Source organism: Falco rusticolus, unplaced genomic scaffold, assembly GCF_015220075.1.
Source record: "Falco rusticolus isolate bFalRus1 unplaced genomic scaffold, bFalRus1.pri scaffold_101_arrow_ctg1, whole genome shotgun sequence".
Lineage (NCBI taxonomy): Eukaryota > Metazoa > Chordata > Aves > Falconiformes > Falconidae > Falco > Falco rusticolus.
In genome coordinates this window covers 15,577-34,516 of record NW_023618146.1, presented here as the reverse complement: position 1 = coordinate 34,516, position 18,940 = coordinate 15,577, and the positions used below count along the sequence as shown (strand labels likewise).

Below are 18,940 nucleotides of genomic sequence, written 5' to 3'. Positions count from 1 at the left end.
GCCACAGAGTACCAGGGAACTGGCCCCCTACCAGTTCAGCACAGCCACCAGGCTTCAGTGGTCAACCATGTATTGCTGAAGAACAGCACAAAAATAAACACAGAGCAGTAGCACAATTGCCTCGGTCTTAACAACAACAAAAGCAGGAACTTGCAAGTTGTGGGCTGTAGTCTGGGCTGAGGCATGGGGTTTCTGACAGGCCAGTCAGACATGCTCCCCACACCCATTGTATTGAAATTATGGGTGAGAGCATGTGAGGAAGTTGTGAAGAGGGTCTATACTCCCCCATCTGCAAGAGAGCCCTCGCTCACATTTGGGCTTTGAGCGGGCAGCTCTCCAAGTATAAAGCCATCACCTACCCATGCCGTCTCCCAGCCCGTCAGCCCTGGCACCCCGCTGGGAGGCTGCGTATCCATCGCCTACAGCCAGGCCTGTAAACAACTTGAAGTGAGAACCACAAACAGAAGTCCTTCCTGGCACCTTCTCTGGTGGAGCTGTGTATGGGTGGTGCCATGGAGCATTTTGGCTCTGGCTGAGTGCACTGCTTTAGCTGCAGCCTCTCCGAGTGATTCTTTATAACTTAATCCTGTCAGCGAGGAGAAGCGTCCAGCTCTGCCACTGAAGGCAGCAGCCTCGAGTCACCAGGCTGCTCCCTACAGGAAGCAATCCCGACTGCCTGGATCTCGCCGCTGAGAGGCTGTATTTAAAAATGAAGTGTTTTCCAGCAAGGGAAACAAGGCTTGAGCACTCATACTCTGGCTGGTGACTCTCCCAGGCAGCTGCATGTTCCCAGTCCCTCAGCAGGACAGGTGTAGCCAGAGCCCCGTCAGAGTCAGCAGAAAAACACGCTAGCCCTATTCCTGCAGGACCTACAGACGCCGGGGCGGCTCCAGGGGGCTCTGCAAGTCGGGGTGCCCGGTGCCCGTGCCCGGGGCACCTGCCGGCGCCTCTTTCCCTCCTTAGCTCTCAGCTCCCCCCCAGGGCTGCCCCGGCCAACCCTGACTCCAGCTGCCCCGGGGCCTGGCACAGCGGGGGGCTGGAACCTCCCCACAGAACCCCCGGGCAGCCAGCAGGCAGCAGACACCCCTGTGCCAGCCCAAGGGGCATCCCTCACCCCACGGCCGGCCACAGGTCCCCTCAGCCGGGCCACAGCCCCAGCACAGGCTGTGCCTGCCCAGCCCAACATGGCTGCCAGGAGGCTGAGGGTGGGCAGTGGCAGCTCCCAGCATGCCCCGGGAAAAGCCTGGCCATGGTGTGGTGCCAGGCCTACAGCTCCCAGCATGCCCCGGGAACAGCCTGGCCATGGGGTGGCCCCGGGCCTACAGCTCCCAGCATGCCCCGGGAACAACCTGGCCATTGGGTGGTGCCAGGCCTACAGCTCCCAGCATGCCCCGGGGCACGCCTTCTCCCAGCAGGCCATGGGACATCCCTGCCCAGCAGTCAGGCCCTGGGGGGACACCAGCCCCCAGCCCGGGCCCTGTAGGCCCCGTGGCCCCTTCCCGGGACTGCCCGAGCACAGGCCCCGGCCCCGGAGCCCCCGTGGGCAGAGACGAGGGGAAGGGAGGCACTGAGCGGCAGGGAGAGGTGGGTCAAGGCGGAGGGGTGGCCGGAGAGGGGCAGGGAGAGCGGGGGGGGCTGGGCAGGGATGGAGAAAGGACAGGGACTGACGAGGAGCGGGCAGAGGGATGCAGCGGGACAGAGACAGAGGGGCAGGGGGGTGCCGCAAGGGATGCAGGATCAGCAGCAGGAGAGAGGGCTAGGGAGAGGAGCGGAGGGGCGGGAAGGGGGACGGAGGCACAGACCAGCAGAGGCAGGGCGAGGGGACAGGATCCGTGAGCGGCTTGTGACTTTGGCAGTGGGCAGCAAAGCTGCTTCTGTGGGTCTTTCCTTTCCCCCTCTGCCCTTATCCCCTCCCCACCCTTCCCCTCGGTGAGGCTGTGTCTGTGGTGTGCCTGCTCTGGTGAAAGGAGCTCCTGCACCAGCCTGAGGGCAAAAGAAGAGGGGCAAGGAGCGAGCTTAGTTTGTCGCAGTCCTTAGTTTGCAGGTTTCATGTATCGGCCCTCTTCAGAAAACACAGCGTGTCTGTGTGTCAGTGGTGCCGGCAGATTTTTATTCTTTATAGCAATTCCTTTAAATACCGGGCTTCATGCAGAAGGTTCACACGGTGCTGTGCTTGTAGTAAACGGAATTGCTTTTATGCATGCTGCATTCTGGAGGTGGCAAGTGCCAGGTTAGAGATGAAGATGGAAATGAAAGCAAGTGACGCACACGCAGTGGTGATCCTGCCACAAGCATGCTGTGTATTGGCCTGGGAGAACGCTGCAGGGACTCTCAGAAGTCAAGGTTTTCAGTGCTGTTTCTGTGTTTGATACCCAAGGGATGGCTTCCCTCTGCATGCGTTTCTGGGCAGGCGTGTGCGTGGAACATAGGGGTGTCTCTGTGCCGTAAGTGGGACTGATGGCAGCTTTTCATTTCATTCCAACTCAAAAGTAAAGAAAGATTGTACCTGCAAAAGAATTCAAACAGCCGTCTTTGTTTCCCAGAGCGAGCATACAAGCATGGGGGAGCGGTTTGCAGGTTCAGAACTTCAGCCAGCTCTGGATGGTAAACCCTCAGGAGAGGAAAGAGAAGCCCCACTTTTTTAACTACAGCTCTGCTTCCCTTAATGTGTCTTCTTGTTAGATTGTGTCGGTAGTCAGATTAAAAGCACATGATTAAACTGTGCTTGTTCATGAAGATATTTGAGGGTTATTTACGGCCTTAAATCCTCTTACGAGTGGGGCACTCTGTTGCCCTGTGGGCAGTACAATGTCGTGACTGGTAATTTTCCTTTTCTTGCCTAGTGTACGGATGCATTTCTGAAGGCGAGTGTTGGGTCTTATTGGCGCCGCACAAGAAACCAACGTGTGAAACCCAGACATTCACTGTTAGAAACAGGAAGAAGCTATGGGCCCTTGCTTCAGATTCTGCAAAAGATGTACCAAGGCTGAGGAAAGTGGCAAAAAGGGAAGAAATGCCGTAGCATAACTTTGGGATGGCAGGTGAGGTTTCCATCAGTGTTCCTCAAACGTAGCAGCCTCATTTGGTTTGCGGATGTGGTATTGAACTCAAACTGCGAGACTGGTTTCCTTTATTGCGGGTGGTACTGTAGCGCACGTACCTTTCATGTCCCAAGGAAGTTGCCAAGGCTGTAGTTAACCTTCCGCAGAACCACCTCAAATTTTCCGTAGCGCGTGATTTCCTTCAACAGTCAAGTCCAGGTCTGTGGCATACAATAACCCCTACCCCGTTTGGGATCTGGATGTGGTTGATTTTTAATTCAGACTTATCTGCTGTTAGAGATGTTTGGGTTTTGGTCCAAATAGGGAAATGCTGATTGTGTGCATTCTTTTGCTTTTTCCATAGTGTTGTTCCATGTTTAGTCATTTGTTCCTTACAAAAATAATGTATGGGTGTCTATGAAGCTGGAGGTGTTTACGTTCTTGTGGCTGAATGTAGCAGTGGAGCTATCTTGCTGTACTTAAAGCAAGAGCAGCTTAATGTAACTTCACTTAAAATCTGGTCTTGGTAGGCAAATCCTACCCTGATAAGCATTTAAAACAAGCAAACAAAAAATTCAAATCTGTGACAAGGTATAGGTGGAGCACCTGAACTGGTGCAAGGCAGCAGTTCTCTCGCTGATACCCACACATTGCAGGTTGCCATCACGACCTTGAAATAGTGCGCCATTAATGTTAACTACTAGCAGCGACCTTGAAATAGTGCGCCATTAATGTTAACTACTAGCAGCTTGTGAACCTAACAGTCAAGGTAGAAAATAATTTCCCACTGCCACCTTTTTTTAGTTTTCTTTTATGTTTTAAAGTGTCTGATTTGATACTTTCCGGTGTATTTGAAACCTGTGTCATATCCTACGTAGTTTGTGACAAGTGTGTGGCAGATGGGACTTTTCTGCTTGGAGAGGTAGTGAGATGGAGAGTGGAGAATGGTTATATGGCACAAGCGCAGAAGTATAAAAAGGGATTAAGAGGCTTGTGTACCTTGCTGCCAGTTCAGTGGCATGAGAATTCCTGTAACGACAAATTCCTTCTGGCTCTGAAGGAAGGAACGTGCCAGCCTGCTGAGTTTCCAACCAGAGCAACACTAGCAACGGATGTTGTTCCCAAATGGTGAGGTGGTTGTAAGCTTCATCAGTAGTAGAAGCTGTGGAGAAAGTCAGGAATCGTCTGCCGTTCTGCAAGTCAAGTGCTTGGCTCTTTTGTCACTAGTGTTGATTTAAGGGTGCATCGCTTATAAAGAGCACTTGACCTTTGTAATTCTTCATACTGCTAAGTTCTGGGTGCCATCAGAGAACCACTGTGCTGTGAAGGCCCTGTAAACATACGGCGATGTTTGTGTTTATCCATTTTGCCTTCCCTTAGATGATGTTATTTTGTCATTTGAAACCTTAGTGGCAGGATTTGGGGCTTTATCCTGATCAGGCATCTAAGGGCCAGCTCTCGGCTGCAGCTGCAGCAGAAGTGTTCAGGTGGTTTGAGCACCAAATGAAACTTCCACTTGGCTGTCATTTTGGCTTTTCCCTTCCTCTTTAAAATTTATATTTTAATTAAGAGTTTTAAGTATTTGGCTTCCTTACAGAAAAAACCCCCAGTGCTATCCTTGTCCTGTTATGATAAGGCCCTAATCTGGAGGGCAGAAAGCGGAGACCACCAGGAAGATGTTGAGAGGAAGGGGAAGAATGTTAGAGCCATGAGTTGGGTGTTCTGAGATCTGAGGAGATGGAAAAGGTGCCTCCCAGGTAGCTAAAGGGAAGCACAGGAGAGCAGCTGGGAGCCAGAAGTGTGGTGTGGGCATATGGAAGTGCTACGCTGTGGTGTGTTAGGCAAATTATTTTTAGGAACTTTCTCATTTGTTGTCATTTCCCAGGCTCCTGAGGTGCAGGAATGCTGGAGGCAAGAAGCTGCCAGCATCAACTACGTGGAAAATGAACACTTCTATCTCCATTTCACTTTCCTCACTTCTGTGTTGCGGTGGCAGGGCAGTACAGACCCTGACCCGGACCCGGACCCTGACCCTGACCCTGCGAGTACGCAGGCAGCTTGTGTGGCCAGTGCCGGTGTGGTTCTGGCACAGAGGATCAAGCGCTTCCTGCTTCAGAGCTGTCAGGCTGACACTCTTCAGCACTCAATGAAGCTCTAAATTACAGCTAAAGGAGGACAGAAATTTTGCTTCAGAGCTTGATAATGTCGTTCTGATCCATCCTTTTGCTTGTTCAGTGGCTACAGAAGGGAACCACTGCCTTGGTAGGGGCATCCATTGAGTTCTTCGTGTGTGATATTAGAGGATCATTGTGTCTGTTTACGCATGAGACCATTACAGTAGGTGTTTTGAAGATGTTCACGTGTGGTACATAAAACCTTTGCCAGTAAAACAGTAAATCCACGCAGTGGGGTCTAAAGCACACAGATCCAGTGCGATCCTCCAAAGAGCTTTGAAAGTGTCTCCCCAAGGGTACAGACCTGGCTGTTGGTGATTCTGTTGAACTGCCAGTTGCTTGGTTGAAGTTGCTATGTCAGAAGTCATCTTCTGGGGGCCGAATGCTGCAAATGGTAGAATGTTTAAGGAAGCAAATGAATAACCTTCAGACTTGATTTTACTCTTTTAACAGATTGTACACAAATGGGAGGCCTGAGCAGGCTGCCTTTAGCAGGGGAACGTGACCTGACTGCACAGGAGGCAAGGAACTCCCTTCTCTCGCTGACCATGAGCCCTCAGTTTCAAGGCAGATGTGAAGAGGAATATTTGACCCGTGGGAAATGCAACTTCAGATACGTAAGCCAGGTGGGACTGCCATGTGAGCCCTGTGATAGGAGCCGTGTATCCCAACCGTGAACGTAGAGGCTGGGCCCAGTTTTTAGCTTGGTTCAATATGAGCTCTGCTGACTGATTCTGTGATCAAGAGCAGGCAAGTCTGCCCCCTGAGAGGATGTTGTCGTGGGTGGAAGGGTTGAAGTGCAGTGACTGCGTCAACAAACAGGTGGTTTGAAAAGTCTTTTGGGCAAGGATCTGGTACGCTGGTGTAATGCCTTTTCCCTTTACAAAGGTGTCCAGTAAACACAAGTGTTCCTGCATGTGTCCAGTAGCGCAGAGACCTCTGTACTTTCTTTGGACTGATTGTTGTGTAAGATCTGGGGGTTTTGGGACAGTTCTGAAAATTGTTCAGAAGGTGTCTTGAATGTTGGGTGAAATGGGTCATCACTTCCATAAACCTCTAGCCTGTAAAGAAGAGCCATGGATGTAAGGAGATTTTCTTTTTTTCTCTCCTTATTGTTACTGGGAGGAAAAGCAGTGATTAACTATTGACCTGTGATACCCCCAGGTGCAGACTGTGCAGTGCGTTTGAGGTGGATCGCTCCTGTACTGCCAAGACTGAGCCCAGACTCCTCGATGCTTTGCACACTGGCACTGGAAGTCCTTGTGCAGCTGTGGGTACTGGCTTTCTGTGCTGCAGTGTGAAAAACACAAAACACCGGGGTTGGGGTTTGCAGAGAAGTGGGAAAAAGTTGATTATTTTGTGCTAGGAAGAGAATGTCCTGTAGTTTTCAGACTTTGCACCTCTCCACTTGGAATTTAAAAGCTGCTTTTAACTCTGCTGCTATGTTTCAGTGGGCGGGAAGGTGTCCGGTTGTCACAGATGATGCGTCCCATCAAGAAGGATCTTTCCCTTCTGAGTTGAGCTTTCTTTGCTTGGCGTGGAAAGTGCCTTAAGCTGAACGATTTCAGATGGCAGTGAAGGAATTACATCGACATGGGGATTTAGCAACAAACCCAAAGGTATGTCGTCTTACATTTCAGTATATGATTTTTTAAAATCAGGATTTGCTGGGTTTTGAGCAGGAGACCCATTTTGCATGTGCCTACATAAACCCCATTTTCATGGATAGATGCATGCAGTATGTTTTGTGATGTGATACTCAATTACGTATAAGCTGTTCTATGCTGTGCTCTTCTGGGCTTGTCGTAGTCCTTTGAAACACAGCCCTGTGCATCAAGGGGGCAAGCTGTGTCACCTGCTTTCCCCCACAACATAGAGCAATGTAACTGTCATAAATACAGGCTGAGCAAAACTAGTTGAGAGATTTGTGGGCTACTGTTAGCATCACAGTGGGCCAGGAATTAGCCCATGCTTACTAATAAGTTCCTGTATTTTAATTATCCTACGCCACCCGAGGGGCAGGACAGTGTCAGGGCACTTCCCCAGGGCATAAAACTGGACATGTCTGCTTCTCTCCGAGGGTCCGCTATGTACAAAGCATCCTTCAGCACTATCTGGGTGCCTGGTGTTCTCAAAGGGTCCCAAATGGATAAAGTTCACTCCTGCTGCCTGCTTGTCAGCAGGAACTCTGTCTGCAGCTGTGCTTCTGTGCGGTGAGAAACTTCCTCATGTTCTTTGCTTGGCAGACCTGGCGTGTCTTCTGTCTTCCTTTGCTTCCTTTCGATTCAGTGTTTCAGCGATGGTTAGATATGGAGCAAAGATTTCTTAGGCTTGTGTCTCGCCAGCTTTCAGTAAAGATACTAAACCTATTTAGACTTGGGTAACTGAACAGCTCTTCTGGCTTCCTATCCTCAGGAGTGTCAACAGGGGAGACATAGATGTTCATCTTTGCATACCTCTCGGACCACTGATGGTTGGATTTCCATGCTTGTGCTTGAGAACAGCTTCACGCTCAGGTTCTCAAGGCCAGTGTTTGGGAGGTTAACGGAACATGCTAGCGGGTGGTGTGGCAGGCTCTGTGAGGAAAGCTCAAGACTTAATTGCAGAACTGGTATCTCCAGTGGAGGTATTTCAGTTATGTTGCATTGGAGTTGGTATTGGCATGTGGCATGGGGTACTCACGTATTGAGGTATTTACTGTCAGTGAAGAGGTTCCGTAGTTGCTTTCTTATGGAAAAGACTGGTTTTCCATGCTTGTAATTCTATAAATAAGTCGTATATCTAAACCGCGGCATTTTTATTCAAAAAGAGGACAGATGCAGTCTGCTCTCTGGAAGTCCAAGGGAGCAGTTCTGCTGCCCCCCCTCCTTACTTCTCAAGAATCAAACCTCTTAACATGTCACGATGGCCATGGCCCAGATGGCCTCCAGCCATCACATCACCCACAAGTCCTTCTCTGTTAGCAAACAACAGCTGCAGGGTGCTCCTTCCCTAGCAGGCTCCCTCACCAGCTGGGTCAGGAAGGTCTCGTCCGCACAGCTCAGGAAGCTCCTAGAGCCTTTCCTCTCTGCTGTACTGTATTTCCAGCAGACATCTGGGAAGCTCAATTCCCTCATGAGAACAAGGGTAGCGATGGTGAGATTTCTCCCAGCTGCTGATTGATAGAATATTTCATCTGCCTCTTCATCCTGCTGTGGTGGTCTTAAGAGCCTCCCACCATGACATCTGCATTGCTGGCCTTTCCCCTCGTTCGTACCCATAAACACTCGGCCCTTTCATCACTATCATCAAGCTCTAGACAGTCAAAACACTCCTTAGCGCAGTGTCAGTCTCGGTCTCCACTGGAAGCCCTGCCTTCCTGGGGTGGGGTGTGCCAGGGGGGTGCTTGGGTGGGTGGCAGCATGCCGGGGGCATGGCTGCCCTGAGGAGGCTGGGCTGTGAGGTCACAAGCCCCAGTGTTCCACACCATGATACGTTGTGCCGTGGGCGTGGTCCATCAGTGCCAGCAGCAGCAGCAGCAGTGGTGACTGCAGCAGCAGCAGCAGCAGCAGCAGCAGCAGCAGCATGGTGCAGGCACAGGGGGCTGTGTCCCTCTCCTGCATCCTTATCCTCTTCCTCCTGGTGGCCCTGCAAGCCCAGGACACTTGGGCTGCTCCGTGGCGATTAGGTAGGTTGGCGGGTGAGGGCTGGAACCCAACCCTGGGCAGTGTGGTGTGGCAGCCTTCCCCGGCCTGCGAGTCGGGGCCAGAGCTGCACAGCAGGGCCAGGCATTAGTCCACGGGAGTGCTTGTCCTCTGGCTGGGTCACAGCCGTGCCTGGTGCCGTGACTCCACTGCTCCTGGGCTGCGCTCTGGCTATCAGCTTTGGGGACATCTGTCCTTGGGAGATGTCCATTCAGGAAGGCGGGAGCATTCCTGCTCTAGCCCTGCAGTGCTCTCCTTGGGCAACGCCAGGTCCCCAACACACAGCCCCATCTCGCAGGCCAGGGGAAGTAACAGGGCAGCTGTGGTGCAGCAGACTCTCAGTAGTCTCAGAAGTAGGCACTTCTCCATGAGACAAAAAAAAAGGTGATTTTTTTTTTCCCTCCAGTCCTTTCCTGTGGGCTTCTTTAGTGCCCAGTAGAGTTGTCCCAGTAAGAATTCCTAAGAGGCTGTATGTTTGTCCACCTGGTCTTTGAAGGGTGTTGCACGTGGCCTGGAAACAGTACTTTGAAAGCTTTCCGGTCCCAGCCAACAGGTGTGTCACATTAAGAAGGGGGATTCCTCAAACCCTTCATATTTGATCAACCTGTCAATTTCCCCAGACAGACGATACCCTCATGGCCGACCAGCTAGCCCGCTACCTGCGTTTTGACAGCCCACTGTAGACGAGAGTGATTCAACTAACCTATTCAACGTCACTGAGCCAGATCCTTATATCAGTTATTCAGATCTCCAGAGACTTACACAAGCTCAAGATTTTTATTATACAAACTGCTAGTTTATGAAAGGATAAGGTTCAAAGACTGCTGGTGATAATATAGTAACTGCAAATCAAGCTTAAAACAACGCACCTAATAAAAGCTGGTATGAGATAGTCACTGAATATAGTTCTTACCCAGTTGGCATCTCTATGTGGGAGAAGACAGGTTCAGCCTGTCGACAGATCCCCGAAGATACGATGGAATCTTCCCTCCCTTCCCCCGTCCAGTGCACACTTCTTATACTTCATAGTATATTGCACCTTCCTTATCATACACAGGACTGATTACATGTTTCTTGCTTCTACAGCAAAATTGTACCCATCCTGAGACAGCAGTGCTGAAGGTCTTTATGCATGCTCTCCGGGCAGGGTTTTGCCCTCTTCTGGAGGGACCTATTTGGGTTGGAGGTCGTGACCTCCCACTGCCACATTTGTCTTTGTCCTATTTTCACCTAATTTTCTGTTGATGTCAGCGGATGGCAAGGTCTTGTCAGCTTGCATTCTCTCGCGACCAAAACTTTCCTCACTTGAAGGCTCTGTTCTGCATTGCTTAGATAATGGTGTTCTTACTGCTCTCTGGTCTTTGTTTCCCGGCTTTCCTAAGGCTGCCTCCCTTCATGAGAAGTCCCTTCATGCATAACTGCTTCAGAGAGTGGGTCAGCTTGACCTGAACTTTGTGCACAGATTTGTTTCACGTGTAGTTACCCTCTAAACCAGAGTGTAGTAATTTGGGAGTTGAGACAACAACTTCCCCCTTTTGGGCTTATTTTGGTCCCAGACCAGTGCGTTTTCTTGACACTCAGGTGGAGCCTGAGTGACTCCAGCCCTACACGTTGTAGTCACTATTGGTATTGCGTGCCCTGTGAGGTGTGGCAGTACCTGGGAGGCGGGTGACTTTGGGGCGGAGGTGTGTGATTTCAGGGGAGCTTCTCTGTTCTGTTTGTTTACAGGCCTGGCTGCAGGCGATGGATATGCAGCTTCCCAGCGGGGTGCCAGGGCTGACGGGCTGGGAGACGGCATGGGTACGTGACGGCTTCTTACTTGGAGAGCTGCCCGCTCCAAGCCCAAATGTGAGCGAGGCGTCCCTTGCAGGTGTGGCAGTATAGACCTTTGTCATTGCGTGTGCCATGTCATGACATGATCCCCTCAAAGGTTCTGCTCTTCCGTTGTGCCAGCGTCTGTCACAGTGCATGTCACAAACTTCTCATGGGTGTTTGGTTGCAGCTGTGGCTCCAGCTCCTGGTCTGGATCCTGTGCTGGAGCTCACCTGGTATGCCAGGGGCGCATCGTCAGCCCTGGCTGAGTTCACAGACGAAGCACTCCTGCTAAGTATCTTATTAGTGAGAGCTTTAACTTGATACTTTCTTTCACGTGCCTCAAGGAAGAAAACCTGTTGGCAATACAGAGAAGCCTCCCCACGTGTCATCGCCAGACCTAGAGGAATTCATAAAAGAGCTGTATAAAGCAGCACCAGGTGGGTATACGTCCCTCTGAACCAGAGAAGTTGGGAAGCTGAGGGCAGAGGCATGTGTGGAGAAGCCGTAGCCTCCACAAGCAGAAAGGGATTGATCATTTTTTGGACATTTCTAACCTCCTGTGAGATTGCCGTGACTGTGCAGGACTCACTAACGTGCAGATTTTTTCGACAGGAGTAGAAGGCCAGAGCAGCTCAGATGCTGAGGATCATAAAAGTTTCCGGAAGTACTGCATTGAAGGTGCTGTGGCAGTTTTGGGCTCCGTCCTATATGGGATGGTGTTGTGTTGTGTCATCGTTGTGTGGAGGAAGAGGAGACGGTGAGTTGTTGGGGTTTTTTTCCCCAAACTTCCATATTAGCTGGCTGCTTTAAGCCATGAAGCATTTCGTGGTAGGGTCTTCTGGAATGCCGAGTTAGTTACTGGCCAAAGTCCGCTGAGAATTCTGCGGTGAGGTGTTTGACCGGGCCTCTCAATTCTTGGGTTAGCTACGTGTTACCTTGCTAACTTGCTAAGCAAGTGTTTGCTAGAAGCAACCCTGCCTCGACAAGAGCAGACCAGGTGACAGATATGGGCAGAGCAAGGTCAGAAAGTCAAAACAACGAGGGATGAGGCTGCCCCAGAAAGGGAGAAATGCCAGAGCGGCATCTCTCTCCCTACCAGTGAGCCTAGGAGAAGAAATCACCCTGCTAGGTGATGCCTTAGATCCCAGGTGTTCACCTCAGCCAAGATGTCCAAGCAACTGGGATTGGTGAGGAAGCTGTCAAGTTTTCTTTGGAGAAAGAGAGTCAATCTGTCCCATGTGCTTTCCAGCACTGCCAGTGTGCGTGTTGTCAGCACGGGCAGGGGTTTTGCCTGCGCAGGGCTCTGGATACGTATTCTGCAGAGAGCATCCTCTCTTCAGAGCACCCCACCGAACAGAGAGCCGAGGCTGTCCCCTTGTCTGGTCAGGGATGGACAGGGGAGCTGAGTGCTGGACTCCACAAGCATGCTGAGAGAGAGAACAGGAGGCTCTCCTAGCCCTGCAGTGCCGTGCCCAGCTTTGCTCCCCTCAGTCTGCTGGAGTCAGGTCTCCTTTCCAGCGTGGGCAGAGCAGGCAGGTCAGGATGGTCAGGGCCGAGAGGAGACAAGCCATGGGCAGGCGAGCAGAGCCCCAGCCGACGGGTGCAGGGAGCCCACTTTTTGAAGAGAGCTCTCTGTGCCCACAGCTCCCATGTGCACCCCACAGTGCCCCGGGTACTGCCCCCACCCTAACCCCCATACAGCACCACAGCTGCCGTAGGGTCTCAGCAGCCTCCTCTCTCCACAGGCGCCTCGCTGCGAGAAAACAGGCCAACAGCAGCAGCTGACCCTTGCGCTCAGACAGCCGTCCTGCACATCCCAGCATGTACTGAGAGCCAGACCCGGCACCAGCACCCATCATCCATGCCTGGAAAACTGGACCATCTGCCACAGAGTACCAGGGAACTGGCCCCCTACCAGTTCAGCACAGCCACCAGGCTTCAGTGGTCAACCATGTATTGCTGAAGAACAGCACAAAAATAAACACAGAGCAGTAGCACAATTGCCTCGGTCTTAACAACAACAAAAGCAGGAACTTGCAAGTTGTGGGCTGTAGTCTGGGCTGAGGCATGGGGTTTCTGACAGGCCAGTCAGACATGCTCCCCACACCCATTGTATTGAAATTATGGGTGAGAGCATGTGAGGAAGTTGTGAAGAGGGTCTATACTCCCCCATCTGCAAGAGAGCCCTCGCTCACATTTGGGCTTTGAGCGGGCAGCTCTCCAAGTATAAAGCCATCACCTACCCATGCCGTCTCCCAGCCCGTCAGCCCTGGCACCCCGCTGGGAGGCTGCGTATCCATCGCCTGCAGCCAGGCCTGTAAACAACTTGAAGTGAGAACCACAAACAGAAGTCCTTCCTGGCACCTTCTCTGGTGGAGCTGTGTATGGGTGGTGCCATGGAGCATTTTGGCTCTGGCTGAGTGCACTGCTTTAGCTGCAGCCTCTCCGAGTGATTCTTTATAACTTAATCCTGTCAGCGAGGAGAAGCGTCCAGCTCTGCCACTGAAGGCAGCAGCCTCCAGTCACCAGGCTGCTCCCTACAGGAAGCAATCCCGACTGCCTGGATCTCGCCGCTGAGAGGCTGTATTTAAAAATGAAGTGTTTTCCAGCAAGGGAAACAAGGCTTGAGCACTCATACTCTGGCTGGTGACTCTCCCAGGCAGCTGCATGTTCCCAGTCCCTCAGCAGGACAGGTGTAGCCAGAGCCCTGTCAGAGTCAGCAGAAAAACACGCTAGCCCTATTCCTGCAGGACCTACAGACGCCGGGGCGGCTCCAGGGGGCTCTGCAAGTCGGGGTGCCCGGTGCCCGTGCCCGGGGCACCTGCCGGCGCCTCTTTCCCTCCTTAGCTCTCAGCTCCCCCCCAGGGCTGCCCCGGCCAACCCTGACTCCAGCTGCCCCGGGGCCTGGCACAGCGGGGGGCTGGAACCTCCCCACAGAACCCCCGGGCAGCCAGCAGGCAGCAGACACCCCTGTGCCAGCCCAAGGGGCATCCCTCACCCCACGGCCGGCCACAGGTCCCCTCAGCCGGGCCACAGCCCCAGCACAGGCTGTGCCTGCCCAGCCCAACATGGCTGCCAGGAGGCTGAGGGTGGGCAGTGGCAGCTCCCAGCATGCCCCGGGAACAGCCTGGCCATGGGGTGGTGCCAGGCCTACAGCTCCCAGCATGCCCCGGGAACAGCCTGGCCATGGGGTGGCCCCGGGCCTACAGCTCCCAGCATGCCCCGGGAACAGCCTGGCCATGGGGTGGTGCCAGGCCTACAGCTCCCAGCATGCCCCGGGAACAGCCTGGCCATGGGGTGGTGCCAGGCCTACAGCTCCCAGCATGCTCTGGGAACAGCCTGGCCATGGGGTGGTGCCAGGCCTACAGCTCCCAGCATGCCCTGGGAACAGCCTGGCCATGGGGTGGCCCCGGGCCTACAGCTCCCAGCATGCCCCGGGAACAACCTGGCCATGGGGCGGCCCCGGGCCTACAGCTCCCAGCATGCCCCGGGGCACGCCTTCTCCCAGCAGGCCATGGGACATCCCTGCCCAGCAGTCAGGCCCTGGGAGGACACCAGCCCCCAGCCCGGGCCCTGTAGGCGCCATGGCCCCTTCCCGGGACTGCCCGAGCACAGGCCCCGGCCCCGGAGCCCCCGTGGGCAGAGACGAGGGGAAGGGAGGCACTGAGCGGCAGGGAGAGGTGGGTCAAGGCGGAGGGGTGGCCGGAGAGGGGCAGGGAGAGCGGGGGGGGCTGGGCAGGGATGGAGAAAGGACAGGGACTGACGAGGAGCGGGCAGAGGGATGCAGCGGGACAGAGACAGAGGGGCAGGGGGGTGCCGCAAGGGATGCAGGATCAGCAGCAGGAGAGAGGGCTAGGGAGAGGAGCGGAGGGGCGGGAAGGGGGACGGAGGCACAGACCAGCAGAGGCAGGGCGAGGGGACAGGATCCGTGAGCGGCTTGTGACTTTGGCAGTGGGCAGCAAAGCTGCTTCTGTGGGTCTTTCCTTTCCCCCTCTGCCCTTATCCCCTCCCCACCCTTCCCCTCGGTGAGGCTGTGTCTGTGGTGTGCCTGCTCTGGTGAAAGGAGCTCCTGCACCAGCCTGAGGGCAAAAGAAGAGGGGCAAGGAGCGAGCTGTCGCAGTCCTTAGTTTGCAGGTTTCATGTATCGGCCCTCTTCAGAAAACACAGCGTGTCTGTGTGTCAGTGGTGCCGGCAGATTTTTATTCTTTATAGCAATTCCTTTAAATACCGGGCTTCATGCAGAAGGTTCACACGGTGCTGTGCTTGTAGTAAACGGAATTGCTTTTATGCATGCTGCATTCTGGAGGTGGCAAGTGCCAGGTTAGAGATGAAGATGGAAATGAAAGCAAGTGACGCACACGCAGTGGTGATCCTGCCACAAGCATGCTGTGTATTGGCCTGGGAGAACGCTGCAGGGACTCTCAGAAGTCAAGGTTTTCAGTGCTGTTTCTGTGTTTGATACCCAAGGGATGGCTTCCCTCTGCATGCGTTTCTGGGCAGGCGTGTGCGTGGAACATAGGGGTGTCTCTGTGCCGTAAGTGGGACTGATGGCAGCTTTTCATTTCATTCCAACTCAAAAGTAAAGAAAGATTGTACCTGCAAAAGAATTCAAACAGCCGTCTTTGTTTCCCAGAGCGAGCATACAAGCATGGGGGAGCGGTTTGCAGGTTCAGAACTTCAGCCAGCTCTGGATGGTAAACCCTCAGGAGAGGAAAGAGAAGCCCCACTTTTTTAACTACAGCTCTGCTTCCCTTAATGTGTCTTCTTGTTAGATTGTGTCGGTAGTCAGATTAAAAGCACATGATTAAACTGTGCTTGTTCATGAAGATATTTGAGGGTTATTTACGGCCTTAAATCCTCTTACGAGTGGGGCACTCTGTTGCCCTGTGGGCAGTACAATGTCGTGACTGGTAATTTTCCTTTTCTTGCCTAGTGTACGGATGCATTTCTGAAGGCGAGTGTTGGGTCTTATTGGCGCCGCACAAGAAACCAACGTGTGAAACCCAGACATTCACTGTTAGAAACAGGAAGAAGCTATGGGCCCTTGCTTCAGATTCTGCAAAAGATGTACCAAGGCTGAGGAAAGTGGCAAAAAGGGAAGAAATGCCGTAGCATAACTTTGGGATGGCAGGTGAGGTTTCCATCAGTGTTCCTCAAACGTAGCAGCCTCATTTGGTTTGCGGATGTGGTATTGAACTCAAACTGCGAGACTGGTTTCCTTTATTGCGGGTGGTACTGTAGCGCACGTACCTTTCATGTCCCAAGGAAGTTGCCAAGGCTGTAGTTAACCTTCCGCAGAACCACCTCAAATTTTCCGTAGCGCGTGATTTCCTTCAACAGTCAAGTCCAGGTCTGTGGCATACAATAACCCCTACCCCGTTTGGGATCTGGATGTGGTTGATTTTTAATTCAGACTTATCTGCTGTTAGAGATGTTTGGGTTTTGGTCCAAATAGGGAAATGCTGATTGTGTGCATTCTTTTGCTTTTTCCATAGTGTTGTTCCATGTTTAGTCATTTGTTCCTTACAAAAATAATGTATGGGTGTCTATGAAGCTGGAGGTGTTTACGTTCTTGTGGCTGAATGTAGCAGTGGAGCTATCTTGCTGTATTTAAAGCAAGAGCAGCTTAATGTAACTTCACTTAAAATCTGGTCTTGGTAGGCAAATCCTACCCTGATAAGCATTTAAAACAAGCAAACAAAAAATTCAAATCTGTGACAAGGTATAGGTGGAGCACCTGAACTGGTGCAAGGCAGCAGTTCTCTCGCTGATACCCACACATTGCAGGTTGCCATCACGACCTTGAAATAGTGCGCCATTAATGTTAACTACTAGCAGCGACCTTGAAATAGTGCGCCATTAATGTTAACTACTAGCAGCTTGTGAACCTAACAGTCAAGGTAGAAAATAATTTCCCACTGCCACCTTTTTTTAGTTTTCTTTTATGTTTTAAAGTGTCTGATTTGATACTTTCCGGTGTATTTGAAACCTGTGTCATATCCTACGTAGTTTGTGACAAGTGTGTGGCAGATGGGACTTTTCTGCTTGGAGAGGTGGTGAGATGGAGAGTGGAGAATGGTTATATGGCACAAGCGCAGAAGTATAAAAAGGGATTAAGAGGCTTGTGTACCTTGCTGCCAGTTCAGTGGCATGAGAATTCCTGTAACGACAAATTCCTTCTGGCTCTGAAGGAAGGAACGTGCCAGCCTGCTGAGTTTCCAACCAGAGCAACACTAGCAACGGATGTTGTTCCCAAATGGTGAGGTGGTTGTAAGCTTCATCAGTAGTAGAAGCTGTGGAGAAAGTCAGGAATCGTCTGCCGTTCTGCAAGTCAAGTGCTTGGCTCTTTTGTCACTAGTGTTGATTTAAGGGTGCATCGCTTATAGAGAGCACTTGACCTTTGTAATTCTTCATACTGCTAAGTTCTGGGTGCCATCAGAGAACCACTGTGCTGTGAAGGCCCTGTAAACATACGGCGATGTTTGTGTTTATCCATTTTGCCTTCCCTTAGATGATGTTATTTTGTCATTTGAAACCTTAGTGGCAGGATTTGGGGCTTTATCCTGATCAGGCATCTAAGGGCCAGCTCTCGGCTGCAGCTGCAGCAGAAGTGTTCAGGTGGTTTGAGCACCAAATGAAACTTCCACTTGGCTGTCATTTTGGCTTTTCCCTTCCTCTTTAAAATTTATATTTTAATTAAGAGTTTTAAGTATTTGGCTTCCTTACAGAAAAAACCCCCAGTGCTATCCTTGTCCTGTTATGATAAGGCCCTAATCTGGAGGGCAGAAAGCGGAGACCACCAGGAAGATGTTGAGAGGAAGGGGAAGAATGTTAGAGCCATGAGTTGGGTGTTCTGAGATCTGAGGAGATGGAAAAGGTGCCTCCCAGGTAGCTAAAGGGAAGCACAGGAGAGCAGCTGGGAGCCAGAAGTGTGGTGTGGGCATATGGAAGTGCTACGCTGTGGTGTGTTAGGCAAATTATTTTTAGGAACTTTCTCATTTGTTGTCATTTCCCAGGCTCCTGAGGTGCAGGAATGCTGGAGGCAAGAAGCTGCCAGCATCAACTACGTGGAAAATGAACACTTCTATCTCCATTTCACTTTCCTCACTTCTGTGTTGCGGTGGCAGGGCAGTACAGACCCTGACCCGGACCCGGACCCTGACCCTGACCCTGCGAGTACGCAGGCAGCTTGTGTGGCCAGTGCCGGTGTGGTTCTGGCACAGAGGATCAAGCGCTTCCTGCTTCAGAGCTGTCAGGCTGACACTCTTCAGCACTCAATGAAGCTCTAAATTACAGCTAAAGGAGGACAGAAATTTTGCTTCAGAGCTTGATAATGTCGTTCTGATCCATCCTTTTGCTTGTTCAGTGGCTACAGAAGGGAACCACTGCCTTGGTAGGAGCATCCATTGAGTTCTTCGTGTGTGATATTAGAGGATCATTGTGTCTGTTTACGCATGAGACCATTACAGTAGGTGTTTTGAAGATGTTCACGTGTGGTACATAAAACCTTTGCCAGTAAAACAGTAAATCCACGCAGTGGGGTCTAAAGCACACAGATCCAGTGCGATCCTCCAAAGAGCTTTGAAAGTGTCTCCCCAAGGGTACAGACCTGGCTGTTGGTGATTCTGTTGAACTGCCAGTTGCTTGGTTGAAGTTGCTATGTCAGAAGTCATCTTCTGGGGGCCGAATGCTGCAAATGGTAGAATGTTTAAGGAAGCAAATGAATAACCTTCAGACTTGATTTTACTCTTTTAACAGATTGTACACAAATGGGAGGCCTGAGCAGGCTGCCTTTAGCAGGGGAACGTGACCTGACTGCACAGGAGGCAAGGAACTCCCTTCTCTCGCTGACCATGAGCCCTCAGTTTCAAGGCAGATGTGAAGAGGAATATTTGACCCGTGGGAAATGCAACTTCAGATACGTAAGCCAGGTGGGACTGCCATGTGAGCCCTGTGATAGGAGCCGTGTATCCCAACCGTGAACGTAGAGGCTGGGCCCAGTTTTTAGCTTGGTTCAATATGAGCTCTGCTGACTGATTCTGTGATCAAGAGCAGGCAAGTCTGCCCCCTGAGAGGATGTTGTCGTGGGTGGAAGGGTTGAAGTGCAGTGACTGCGTCAACAAACAGGTGGTTTGAAAAGTCTTTTGGGCAAGGATCTGGTACGCTGGTGTAATGCCTTTTCCCTTTACAAAGGTGTCCAGTAAACACAAGTGTTCCTGCATGTGTC

At 51.8% G+C, this 18,940-nt stretch overlaps 1 long non-coding RNA gene across 1 annotated transcript; it reads left to right on the top strand.

Annotated features, from left to right (window-relative positions):
* Positions 1–1,482: 1,482 nt before the first annotated feature.
* LOC119141959 lies at positions 1,483–18,651 on the top strand. The gene is made up of 5 exons (XR_005102110.1): positions 1,483–1,584; positions 2,844–3,041; positions 5,669–5,841; positions 15,647–15,844; positions 18,472–18,651. It is a non-coding gene; the product is annotated as an uncharacterized LOC119141959 (long non-coding RNA).
* The last annotated feature ends 289 nt before the right edge of the window (positions 18,652–18,940 follow it).